Raw genomic sequence first — 13882 nt, 5'->3', positions numbered from 1 at the left:
AGGGGAATCTTTACAAGAGAGGTAGTTCACTCATTTTGGGCCAGATAATCAGTGGTCCACCCGAATCTAAGTTGGTCAAGAACTCAATCAACCAATCTTTGTTTATAGTCAGTAAACCCGGTGAGACATGCTATAACTTGAAACCATATACATTAGAAAGGTTACATAGAATTTAAAACCATATGAAATAGAAAGGTTACATAAAAGATATGAGTAGTTTACATAAAATTAAATTCTCAGATTGGGTTACAACACTGGAGATTATTACTGATTGTATAAATATAGATCTAGGGCATCTTGCCCTTAGTCAGACCCCTTTTTAATCGTCTGTTCCCTGTAATTTTAATGGCTAGAGGCAATAATTTTCAACAGACAGGGTAATCCTCATGCATTTGTCTTACAACATCCTTTTAATACAGAACATTTCAGAACAGCCTGGCTTACAGCCCAATAAGGGGGCAATCGTCTGGTTAGGGCTCTGGCTTTCAAAGACACAGGAGAGGAAAATGTGCGAAAGCGTTTCAGTTCCTTGGCATCCATAAGGACAAAATCTAGCAGAACTGTGAAATCACCTTAGAGGCCACCTGTGGCCCCAGGGCCAACACAGTGATGTCTTGTGTGTGCGTTGTATGCCTTCAAGTCATTTCTGACATATGGCAACCCTAAGGTGAACCGATCATGGGGGTTTCTTGGCAAGATTCGTTAAGAGGTCTTTGTTGTTAACTGCCTTTGCATTGATCTCGACCCATGAAGACCCTGTGGATGAGACCTCTCCAAGACTCCTTGTCCTCTTCTGCTCTGCCCAACTCCTGCAAACTCATATTTGTTTTGTCTTTAATAGAGTCCATCCATCTTGCATGCGGCCTTCCTCTCTTTCTACATCCTTCTACCTTTCTCAGCATTATTGTTTTTTCCAGTGATTCCTGCCTTCTCATGATGTGTCCCAAGTACGACAACCTATTCTTTGTTTGTTTGCGGTATTTATACCCCGCCTTTCAGCCCTAAAGGCTCTCAGAGCAGCTACCCTAAGTGTTGTCATCTTGGCTTCTTCCAGGGATAGTTCTGGCTTGATCTGCTCCAGGACCCATTAGTTTGTCTTCTTGTCCATCCATGGGATCCTCAGCACTCTCATCCCAAATGAGTGGATTTTCTTCCTATCTTTTTTCTTCACTGTCCAGCTCTCACATCCATCCATGGTAATAGGGAAAACAACGGCTTGAATCCCATTGTGGAGAAAGGCGGGCTATAAATCCTGGAAATAAATAAATACATAGTATTATTCCAGCTTTAGTGCTCAGTTGTATATCTCTGCATTTTAGGATCTTTTCTAGTTCTTTCATAGCCTCCCTCCCCATTCTTGAGTTTCTCCTGATTTCCTGGCTGCAGCCTCCATTTCTATCAGTCTTTGATCCCAAGTATGGGAATCCTTTTACTATTTCTTTGTTGTCTAATTCAAATTTGTGTAGGTTCCCTGTGGTCATTATTTTTGTTTTCTTTAGGCTCAACAGTAGGTCTGCCTTGGCGCTTTCTTCTTTGATCTTCCTTATGTGTGTCAAAAATAAATAAATACATCTTAGTGCTCAAATAGACCTGTTATGTGGATGAAAAACATCCATGGCCCTAGAACGACTCCTGCATTCTGTTTCACAGTAATCGCACTCCTATGTAGCCTTCTCAGTCTGGCACTCCTCTCTGGGCCTCTGGGCAGAGGAGCCCTTGTGCAAGGAGATTACTACGCATGGCTTTTAAATCATGATTATAGTAACAAAATAGCTCCTTTGGCAATGCTTATCACACAATGTCGCCACTGACCCATTGCTGCTGTGTCTGCTGAGTGTGGGTAAAGTGTCCTTTTTTATTGACAGGAAAAACCCATCAATAGCTCTCCATTGCATGGCAGTCCCAGGACTCCTCCAGTATGAAATGCTACTGCGACAGTTGCAAGATTAGCAGGCATTTGCTGTCACAGTCTCCTTCTCTCCCCCGTCTCCTCTCCCCAGCAGCCTGATTCCCCTTATTTGTTGGTACTTCATAGATTCATAGAGTTGGAAGAGACCCCAAAAAAGGGCCACACAGTCCAAGCCTATTCTGCCATGCAGGAACTCTCAATCAAAGCATCCCCATTGACAGATGGCCATCCAGCCTCTGCTTAAAGACCTCCAAGGAAGGAGACTCCACTATAATCTCCGAGGAAGGAGTGTGTTCCACCGTCGAACAGCCCTTACTCTCAGGAAGTTCCTCCTAATCTTGAGCAGGAATCTTTTTTTCTGGAGCTTGCATCCAGCAGAAAACAAGCTTGCTCCCTCCTCAATATGGCATCCCCTTCAAATATTTAAACAAGGCTATCATATCACCTTTTAACCTTCTCTTCTCCAGGCTAATCATCCCCAGTTCCCTAAGTCGTTCCTCATAGGCCTTCGTGGTTTCCAGATCCTTCACCATTTTGGTCTCCCTCCTTTGGACACATGGCTCCAGTTTCTCAATGTCCTTTTTGAATTGTGGTGCCCAGAACTGGACACAATATTCCAAGTGAGAATACAGAATACAGTGGCACTACTACTTCTCTTGATCTAGACACTATACTTTTATTGATACAGCCTAGAATCGCATTGGCCTTTTTAGCTGCTGCATCGCACTGTTGACTCATGTTCAACTAATTTCTTTTAAAAACTTAAATTGCATTACCAGAACTGCAGAATTGCATTTAAAAATGTAAAAAAATAAAATGAAATGAAAGGTAGAGCATAGGGCAGAGAGTCTGGGTGAAGTGCGAATCTGGAGTCACACAATCGCACACCTATGCAATTGTGTGACTCCAGATTCACACTTCACCCAGACTCTCTTCCCTAGATGTGTGATTGTGACTGTTCTCAAATGGCTATGTTTGCGTTGTCATTGATTTGCACGATTGCGGCAAATATGAGGCTCAGGTGATAAAGTCCTTTGTCTCACCTTGACTGAGATGCAGTTGTTGGGATCTGTTGGAGAAGGAATCTAACGCGGCTTTGTTGGGTTTTCCCCTTAAGGTGCAATAAGTTTCAGCATAATAATATTTGCCATGACTCATAGGGAATTCCGCAGCAGACTGCAAAGCTAGTAAGTGAAGGTTACATTCCAGCAAATTTTGTTCTTCCCTGGAGCAGAGGCACATTGAAGCTTCCTGATATAATAAGGGCGCATTTAAACTGATTGTTCCTGGGACTGATCGGTTTATTTTAACTGACTCGTATAAATCTGATAAATCTGATAGTCCTGATGAGAAATCTTTACTCAGGACAGGAGGCCACTGTCAGGACAGAAGAAGGAGAAACAGAATGGTTCCCAATTGGCAAAAGGCTCAGACAGGGCTGCATCCTTTCATCCAATCTGTTCAACTTGAATGCAGAGCATATTGTAAGAAAAGCAGGCTTGGACACAGAAGGAGGAGGAGTGAAAATAGGAAGAAGGAAAATCATCAATCTAAGATTTGCAAATGAAACCATAGTATTAGCAGAAAACCTCAGAGACCTGGAACCTTTCTAAGGAAGATCAAGGAGGAAAGTGCAAAGGCAGACTTAATGTTGAACACAAAGCAAACAAAAATAATGAGCACAGAAAATTTGCACAGATTTAACCTGGACAACGAGGAAATAGAAATAGTAAAAGAATTTTCATGCCTGGGATCAAATATTGATCAAAGTGGGGACAGCAGTCAGGAAATCATAAGAAGACTAGGAATGGGGAGGGCAGCTATGAGAGAACTAGAAAAGATCCTAAAATACAAAGATATACATCTGAGCACAAAAGTTAGAATCGTACAAGCCATTGTATTCCCTATTATTGCCATGGATGGATGTGAGAGCTGGACAGTCAAGAAAGATGATAGGAGGAAAAGCCATTCCTTTGAGATGAAGCGATGCTGGAGAAGAGTGCTGAGCATCCCATGGACAGCAAAAAGGACAAACCATTGAGTCCTAAAGCAGATCAAACCAGAAGCCAAGATGACCAAACTGAGGCTGTTGTACTCTGGACACATCATGAGAAGGAAGGAAAAGACCATAATGCTGGGAAAGGTGGAGGGAACCAGAAAGAGAGGAAGGCCACAGGCCAGATGGATGAGGGACTCTATGAAGGAGAACATGGGTATGAATCTGCAGGAACTTAGAAGAATAGTGGAGGACAGAGGGGGACCTTGGAGAGGTCTTGTTCATAGGGTCGCCATGGGTCCAGATCGACTTGAGGGTGAATAACAACAACAACAGTAAGTATAAAATGAGAGCCCTGAACTGAGCCAATGTTTAGTACACTCTGTATTTTCCAGAAAGTTTGCAAAGCTGAGGTACTTTCTCACTAAGCTATGCCTTCCAGACTGTTTTATTGTTTTTGTTGTGTGTCTCCAAGTCATTTTTTGGCAAATTATATTAAAGGTGAACCTATAATAGGGTTTTCTTGGCGGGATACAGACTGCTGCCCTGGTTTGGTGTGCGAGGGAGCTGCAGTGGACAAACTGCACAGCTCCCTAACGCAGCAAAAAGAACCCGCAAAAAAACGGTTGTGATGCCGCAGTGTGCCAATGGCGCGCTAGCGGTGTCACAATGACGCTGGGACGTGTGGACACTAGGCGTCTGTCACGTCAATATGGCGGCCCCTGTATATACAGTGCAAGGAAGTGGAAGTCTGGAAGTGCCGCCCCTCGCACGGAATGACGGTGCCTCGTAGGGCCTGTCTGTACAGCGCCCTTGTCAAGTTTCTTCAAAGGGAGTTTGCCTTTGCCATCTTCTGAGGCTGAGAGTATGTGCCCAAGGTTACCCAGTGGTTTTTCCATGCTCAAGTGGGAATTGAAGCCTGATCTTCAGAGTCATAGTCCAATGCTCAAACCACTACACTGCATGGCTTTCCATGGTTTACACTGACATTTTAAAATAAACCAACCTGGGAAGCTGGCATGAAAAGTCTCTGATCATACTGGGAGCTGGCAGAAAATATTCTGGAATAAACGAAGGTGTATGGATCTCCAAAATTATATTGGAAAGAATGGGAACATAAATCTGGGACTTTCTGGACTTTTCAGTCAGTCTGGAAGCAACCTAAGTTTCTCACTCAGAAGGAAGCAGCAACAAGTGGCCAGTTTGATGCCTCATGGATAGCAAAAACATCAGACAATTTGCTGAAATTGTCTCAGCACCTTTGCAATGTATGAAGGGCCCCACAGTTCAAAAGGGATGTTGAGGAGCTGGAGCCATGTGTCCAAAGAAGGGTGACTAAAATGGTGAAGGGTCTGGAAACCATAAAGCCCTATGAGGAGAGACTTAGGGAGCTGGGGATATTTAGTCGGGGGAAGAAAAATGGATGCGAACTACAGGAAAAGAGATTTCCAGCGCAACATTAGGAAGAACTTCCTGACAGTAAGGGCTGTTCGATGGTGGAAGATGTTCCTTTGGATATTTTGGTGGAGTCTCCTTGTTTGGAGGTCTTTAAGCAGAGGCTGGATGGCCATCTGTCAAGGATGCTTGTGAGTTCCTGCATGGCAGAAGGGGGTTGGACTGGATGGCCCTTGGGGTCTCTTCCAACTCTATCATTCTAAGACTTGTCCAGGGCTCTCCTTTTGTACTGCTGTCCAAATGTGTGAGAGAAATGCTTTTCTTTCCCTAAGGCAAGCAAGAGCTTTCTTTTTACAGTGGCCTCTGACAGAGGAATACCTTTTACTCTGCAATGCGCCTTGTCCTTTTATGCACAGACTTCTGTGGCTGAGTCAAAGTTTTTTAGGGAGGAAAACTAGATGAGCTGCTGGCTTGGCTTCTGTTTGAAGTGGGGTTTTTTGGGTGGCTCCTTGTAATATTATTGTTATGTTTTGCTTTGTCGTAGTGCCCAACATTGCTTGGGAGGAGGAGGATGAATCACCACCGACGGTTGTTCAGTTTCAGCTGATCTGGAGGATGGCTGCCTATTTTTCAAATGTTCTTCCCATTGCACCTTAGGCTGCTTCTGCACTGCAGAATTAATGCAGTTTGACACTCTCTTGGCCCATCTTATGAAACCCTGGTCTCCTAATGCATAAACTACTACACCATGCTGGCTCTTGGACTGCCACATGGATTTGCTCATGCTCTCCATATCAGCAAAGAACGCATGCACGCCATGCAGTTTGTTATACAGAGGGAACCATGGCAAGAAGGCTACATCCGCACTGGAGAAATAATCCAGTGTAACACCATTTTGATTGCCATGGCTCAATGCTGTGGAATTCTGGGATCTGTAGTTTGTCGTGGCACCAGAGCTCTCTGCCAGAGAGGGCGAAATAGCTCATTTAATGACATAACTGGGGCCATCCTTAGGTCTCAGGTTTTGACTTGGGATTGGAAGCTCAGGGCCTGGGATGCTCCTGAACTTGCAACCCTAATTTATATTCAGGCATATATTGATGGGTCAAAAACGTGAGAATCGTGCTTTTAACTTCCAAACCTGGTGTAGCTGAAGCGCTAGTGTCTTGTGTTTCTGTTGCTCCAGAGAATAGGATCCAGAACAACGAACAAAGCATTAGGAAGAACTTCCTGACAGTAAGAGCTGTTTGGCAGAGGAATATTCTGCCTTGGAGATTGTAGTGGAGTCTCCTTCTTTGGAGGTCACCTCCTGGGGGTACTTTGATGGAGAGTTCCTGCATGGCAGAAGAATGGGGTTGGACTGGATCGGGGCCCTTGGGGTCTCTTCCAACTCTATGGTCCTATGAACTGAACAAGGAAATGGTGTTGTGCCCATGAGGACCCACTGGGCTTTGGTTCTAGGACCCCACAGGGATACCAACATCAGTGGATGCTCAAGTCCCATTAAATACAATGGCCTAGAGGAATGGTGTCCTCTGTATAAAATGGCAAAATCAAGGGTTGCCTTTTGGAATACATACTTTTTTGAGTATTTTTCAAGCTTTGGATGCTTGAATCCATGGATGAAGAATCTGTAGATATGGAGGGGCAGCTTTACAGGGTCACTGAGACGTTGGGTTTTTCCAGCAGAACAATGAGAATAAACTCACTCATGCATTCTGGGTTTGTTATTCACACTATGGAACAGCATCTCTGCGCATCTCTGCAAGTTCAGTTACTCGCACGTCCAGGCACTTGAATGAACATGGAGTTGATGCTGCAAATACATTCGAAACGCATTCAAGGCATGCAGAGTTTAATCCTGGGTCTAATCCGCATCGGTCATTCAGACTGCCAATGAAGCAAATCTTTTTAAAAAATTATTATTATTACATCACCATTATGTCCTGCGTTGGCATCCCTTCACTGGCTCCCTCTCCCTTTCCGCATTCAGTATAAGCTCCTGCTGTCGACATTCAAAGCCCTCCATGCACTGGCCCCTCCTTACTTATCAGACCTTCTTTCTCCTCACCTTCCCACTCCGTTGTTCCCTCCGTTCTGGTAGTCAAGGTCTACTGTCTCAGCCCAGGATTTCCTCTGCCCCATCTCGGATTCGCCCCTTTTCACTTGCTGCCCCTCACTCCTGGAACCTTCTTCCCCCGCGAGACACAAGGGCCCTGATCACTTCTTTAACCAGCTTCAAAACGGAGCTGAAGACCATTCTGTTCAGGGCAGCCTTCTGAGGCATTGCATAATTGTCGCTTGCTATTTGATGTTCTTTTGTTGTCTGTTTTATTGAATCATTTCCTGTATTGCTATGTATTTTATATGTATTATCTTACTAGACAGCCCCTTCCCCACCACCTTTCCCTTCTCCTTTTGTGTCATGTCTTTTTAGATTGTAAGCCTGAGGGCAGGGAACCGTCCAATTAAAAAGATTGTATGTACAGCGCTGTGTAAATTTACAGCGCTTTATAAATAAAGGTTAATAATAATAATAATAATAATAATAATAATCATCATCATCATCATCATCATCTCAGGAAAAATCCCAGTATCAATTATCCCGGGTTAAGTGGGGGGTTTTGGCAGACCCCCCAAAAAACCTAACTGGATGCATTCAGGAAGCATGTGAACAATGGAGATTCATCCTGGATTAATCTTGGATTATTTTCACCGTCTGAATAACCATTCTGGTAAAAAAATAATAGTCAAAGTGCTAATGGTGCAGCCTTGTCAATCACTGTCAGCAAATGGAGGTCAGATCCCCACTTCCTGCGCATGGGGCCCTTCTCCCGCCTTTACGTCAAAGGAGACAGCTGAAGGTAAGGAGTTGCTGAACTGGTTCTGTTAGATTCATCCAAACCAGTCCCATTGGGACGAGTTGCTGTAGCATGAGGTTAACATGCGCCAACCTTTGCATCACCTGGAAACCGCACCGAGCAAATGAGATAAAATAACCATTGATGTGGTTTGAAGGAATCTAACCTATAAAGACAGAAACTGCATGATTCAGGAAGGTTGGGAACATGCAAACTTTGACAAGTGTGTCTCGTGTTCGAATGACACACCCAGCTTTTATATGTTTAATTGCATTTTATTTTTTAAATGTGTGACTGGAGTTCTGTTTCAACGCTTGCTTTTTTAAATGTTTTAAATTGCATTGTCCTTTTTCAGTTGTGAGCCTCTTTGAGTCCCACTTTTGGAGAAAAGGTGGGGTATAAATAAATATAATAATAATGATGATAATGATAATGATAATAATAAATATTTATTTATAGCCCATCTCTCCCCGAAGGTTCAAGGCAGGTAACAATCATAAAATGCAAGATTAACAAATATAAACAACACGATCCCCTTACTCCCAATTAAAACTAACACAACAACATTAAATAAATTCAGTGAGTAAAATTAACCAGTTTGAACCTAATTAAAATGAGGCATCATGGGAAGAACAAGGGCAACCTATATCAGTATCATGGAACTAATAATAGTCATAATAATATTTAGGATGATTGATTTCGATTATTGTATTTTGGCTTTATTGTTTAAATTTTTTTTAAATGTCGCCTTTTATTAAGTTGCATTTCATGATTTCCCCTGATATATAATTTTCACTTACAGACACACAATTATAAAACACAGCACTCATTTTAAAACAGGAAACACCAAACAAACCATACAAACATTAACAGAAACCTAACAATTACTATTCTACAAACATACAATACTTCCTTCCCGATTTCAGCAGTCCCTAATTTACAACAAAAACCTAACTTTCACTTCTTCAATTCTAATCGATTTCCTCAGTAAAGGCCTTATTTTTAGACCAATTCTGTAAATTCAAAAGTTCATTTCTCTTTCCGAGTTGTTAGTTTTGCAAAATGTGTCACAAATGATAACACAACATGAGGCATCACATTCCAAACATTTTCTATCTGTTGACTTATCCATCTAGATATTATTCATCTGCATTTTGTATATCTTAATTATATTAATAATATGTCTTTTATTGAATTTTAAAAATGTATAAAACAAGCATCACAATATACAGTAGTAGTAGCTAGCGTTCCTTGAGTCTTAGCAAATGGATTTGACTTCCATTCCCAAGATTGTATCATACAGTTTTATAACTGACAACTTCAATATCCATTTGTTAACTTGATCACACACTTTGGAGTTTATCAGACTCAAGTTTTGGACCAGGGGTAGGCAATCTTTTTGAGCCGGGGGCCGGGTTGCTGTCCCTCAGACAACTGGGGGGCCGAAGCTGTAGCCAAGGGTCCGTTTAGGGGAATTTTATTATTATTGCTATTAGCTCAAATATTGCAAGAGGAGGGCCTGCTATGATGGCCCTTGCAGAATCGTCTCCTGATATGTATACGGAGTAGACCAGGGGATTCCAATAAATAGAGCTGAGACAGACTTTTAGAATTAATAACCAATTTATTTATAAGGGGAAAAACACATACGATTCACTAGCATACACACACACATATACAAGGCTCAGGAAAAGCATAGGTTAGCATGGAATAGGATTTTAGGCATCACTGGGGTGATACGTCCCAGAATGTAGACTCCCTCCAGGAATCCAAATGGAATATGATGAGGATGGCATGAGGCTCAGCCATGGAATGAATGGCCAGGAGCCAGGATTCAAAGGGACAGAGCTTCCCCCTGAAATCCAGACTGGCCCCGTGAACAGGCAAATCTGATGATATTTATAGGCGAAATCTTGCCTCTGGCAAAGGTGCTTGATGGTGAGAACAAAGGTCTTGAATGACTTTCTTTTCACCTGGATGTCCCTGTCTGATTGTCTTAGTGGTCTTAAGCTGCTCGGACAACAGACCTGGGAGGGGGCAAGAGCCTCAGGCAAGGCAAACATTTGCTCTTCCTGGTCCTATGATAATCCTTTTATGCGACTCTCTAGATATGATGATGTGGGTACCCCTCAGGGGTGTGTGTACATGTCCTCCAGTCTTGCTGGCAATGGAGGACAGGCTATTAGAGTTCATCTAGGGGTCATTAAGGGTTATCATTTATACCAAAATATATATGGAGCAGCATGGGTAACAGTATCATACAGTTTTATAACTGACAACTTCAATATCCATTTGTTAATGGATCACACACTTTGGAGTTTATCAGACTCAAGTTTTGGACCGGGGTAGGCAACCTTTTTGAGCCGGGGGCCGGTTTGCTGTCCCTCAGACAACTGGGGGGCCGAAGCCAAAAAATAAATAATTAAATAATTTTTTAAAAAAATTAAATATATAAATAAACCAGGACAAATGTAGGACAACATTTTCAAATGGAAGACACTTTTTTTAAAAAAATGGAGGACACGCGAAAAAATTTGCTGATTTTTTAAAAAAATGTTAATATAAATGCATGTTTCTGAGGCTTCTACAGACAATTGCCCCCCCTTGCCCACCGCTTGCCTGCCTCCTCCTGATAGGCCAAAGGCCCCGGCGGCAATCGGCGGCAGGACCGGGCTGGGGCCGGTCCCAAGGCCTCGCCGGGCCACATCCAGCCCGCAGGCCGCAGGTTGCCTACCCCTGTTTTGGACCCTGCAATTGCGCTAAGGAAATGTAAAGAACATTGCGAAATGACTGCTTCGCACGATGTCTTACCACATTGCTTGCTTTTCCGTCATTCCCCTGTAACTTTATGTTAGCGCTACAATTGCGCAAAAGTTGCAATTTGCATGATGCGAAACCATGCATAGCGGAGCTGTCCACTACACCAGTGCCTTCCGTTTCTGTCAAGCATTTAGCATCAAAATCCTTGCGCATGCCCTTTGGAGGGTTTGGTGGCATTGTGACCTTTGTGCTTCCGGGGGAGCGAGGGGGTCCCCCCCATCTTTAGGGTCCTATTTAGCGGAGGGGAGGGGGAGAAGGAAAGAGCCGAAGGAAAAAGGGGAATCTGGATGCAAAGAGTGACAGAAGGCAAAAGTGGAAATCAGGGTGGCTTTTGGTGTGGGGGGGGGAGTGCAGAAAGTGATGGAGGAGGAGGAGGAGGATGAGGAGGAGGAAGGAGCCGTGGGAAGAAGGGAGCCACGGAGGGCATCCTATAATGGAGCAGGAGGAGGAGGATGAAGGACCCAGGGCAGCTCAGAGGGAGGTGAGGGTCGGAAGGAAGGAAGAGGAGGATTGCCCAGGGAAATAGGGCTGTGGAGAGAAGCTGGGGATGTGGGGAAATGGATGCAGCAGGAGCAGCCTCTTTTGACAATTTATGCACATGATTTTTGGGGTGCTTGCTTTCTTCTTGCTCCTGGAACTTAAGCGCCATTATTATTGTTGTTATTATTATTATTATTATTTTTTGTGTTATATGCGGGTGCTAAAGTCAGAATGCCTGCGCTGCATTTCCATTTTATTCCCAACTGATTCCATGGGTCAGTTGGAACTGACAGGTCACTCTGTCTCAGCCTCAGTGGAAGGCAATGGCAAAGTGTAAACAGGAGGAAAGGGGGCAGTTCAGGTCAGGTCAAAGGCAGGGCATGAACAGAGCTCCCACCAGGCACTTTCCTCCCTTTTTAAATAAACTATTTTTGGCAAAATGAGCGCATGTTTTGTTGTGTTTTTTCCTGAGGAATATATATATATATATATATATATATATATATTCGCCCTTTGCAACAGTATCCCTTTGCTGGAAGTCAGCTAATGAAAGGGAAAGGGAACAATGAAAGGGCACTTTTTTCCTTGGAGAATCCATGCTAAAATGTGAATGTTACAATCAAATGTTACGTTTGTTGCTCTTGTCAATTAGGCAATTGGCAAAACGATACATGCTTTTGCAAAGAATTCAGGGACCGCTCTGAATTGCTTTTAAAAGTCATAAAAGAATGCATGACAATCGCATCCTTTTCTGGCATTTACGAGGTGACGAATTTATTATTATTATTATTATTATTATTACTACTACTACTACATGTGCAAGAGGCATTCTGGGGTGGCACTTACAGCCTCCTAGGTGTCCATGCAGGACAGAGGAATGGGGCTGGGATGGATGACCCCTGGGGCACCTTTCATTTGCAGCCTCCCAGGTGTCCATGCAGGACAGAGGAATGGGGCTGGGATGGATGACCCCTAGGGGCCCCTTTCATTTGCAGCCTCCCAGGTGTCCATGCAGGACAGAGGAATGGGGCTGGGATGGATGACCCCTAGGGGACCCTTTCATTTGCAGCCTCCTAGGTGTCCATGCAGGACAGAGGAATGGGGCAGGGATGGATGACCCCTAGGGGCCCCTTTCATTTGCAGCCTCCTAGGTGTCCATGCAGGACAGAGGAATGGGGCAGGGATGGATGACCCCTAGGGGCCCCTTTCATTTGCAGCCTCCTAGGTGTCCATGCAGGACAGAGGAATGGGGCTGGGATGGATGACCCCTAGGGGACCCTTTCATTTGCAGCCTCCCAGGTGTCCATGCAGGACAGAGGAATGGGGCTGAGATGGATGACCCCTAGGGGTCCCTTTCATTTGCAGCCTCCTAGCTGTCCATACAGGACAGAGGAATGGGGCAGGGATGGATGACCCCTAGGGGCCCCTTTCATTTGCAGCCTCCGAGATGTCCATGCAGGACAGAGGAATGGGGCAGCCTCCTTGGTGTCCATGCTGGAAAGAGGAATGGGGCTGGAATGGATGACCCCTGGGGGTTCCTTACATTGGAAGCCTCCTAGGTGTTCATCCAAGACAGAGCCATCCTCCCCCTCCCCGGGGGTTGTCCTGGAAAAGGAAGGCCACCAGAAGGGAATGGGGTCAAAAAGCAGCCCAGCATCATGGGAACTTTGCAATCAATAACTTTAGCGTTGCGTTGCGCTGCTGCCTACCACACCAAACCATTTCGCAACACATTTTGCAAGATAACGGGAGACCATGGCCTGGCTTCCACTTTTGCCCGCAATGCCCAAAAGGGGGAGGAATGACGCTTAAACTACGGGAGCGTTGCACAACGGGCTCCCATAGAAATGAATGGCGTCTGGAAGAACATCGCGCTTTCACGTTATTGTGCAACATTGGTGACGCTAACATTGTGTGATAGGCAGGAAAAATCACCAAAAACTCGTGTCTGATAAACCTCTTTTTTCCTGTCAGATTTAAATGTCCAAACTTAGCCTTCCTTTCTATTCTTATACCTTTATCCCCTTTTGTTCTGCAATCTATTTAAACCAATCTTCTCTGATTTGTTTTTTACCGTTTATTCACCCTTCAGGTGAATTTAATTTCGTTCATCTCATGTCTGTATTCTTCTCTCCTGATTGACTTTGTTCCATTTAAACACAGGAATATAACAATTGCTCTTTTGATACCAAGGCTTGCTATTTATTTGCTTAATGCCTCAATAAACCCTTTGTATCTTAATTATATTGAATTCTGATATTAATACATCCTGTCCCAATCTTTGCCAAAATTTTTCTACCGGAGCATCTCTTAAGTAGCGATGTTAATTCATCGTTTTCATGCCGCCATGGAGAAGGCATCGCTGCGTTTTATTTGTTTTTCATTAAGTTTGGTAGGATTTCTTTTAGTGCTTTTTTCTAA

General features: G+C 43.8%; 1 protein-coding gene across 1 annotated transcript in view; it reads left to right on the top strand.

The window, feature by feature from the left end:
- Positions 1-13882, top strand: part of LOC149317851 (cytochrome P450 2J6-like) — a 35054-nt gene that overhangs the window by 1051 nt on the left and 20121 nt on the right. The gene's annotated exons all lie outside the window — the stretch shown is intronic.

Source organism: Sceloporus occidentalis, unplaced genomic scaffold (assembly GCF_023333645.1).
Source record: "Sceloporus occidentalis isolate IW3139 unplaced genomic scaffold, rSceOcc1.0.p SCAF_2, whole genome shotgun sequence".
In the NCBI taxonomy this organism is placed as follows: domain Eukaryota; kingdom Metazoa; phylum Chordata; class Lepidosauria; order Squamata; family Phrynosomatidae; genus Sceloporus; species Sceloporus occidentalis.
Note: the sequence above shows the minus strand (reverse complement) of the source record. Positions and strands in the feature narration are given on the sequence as shown.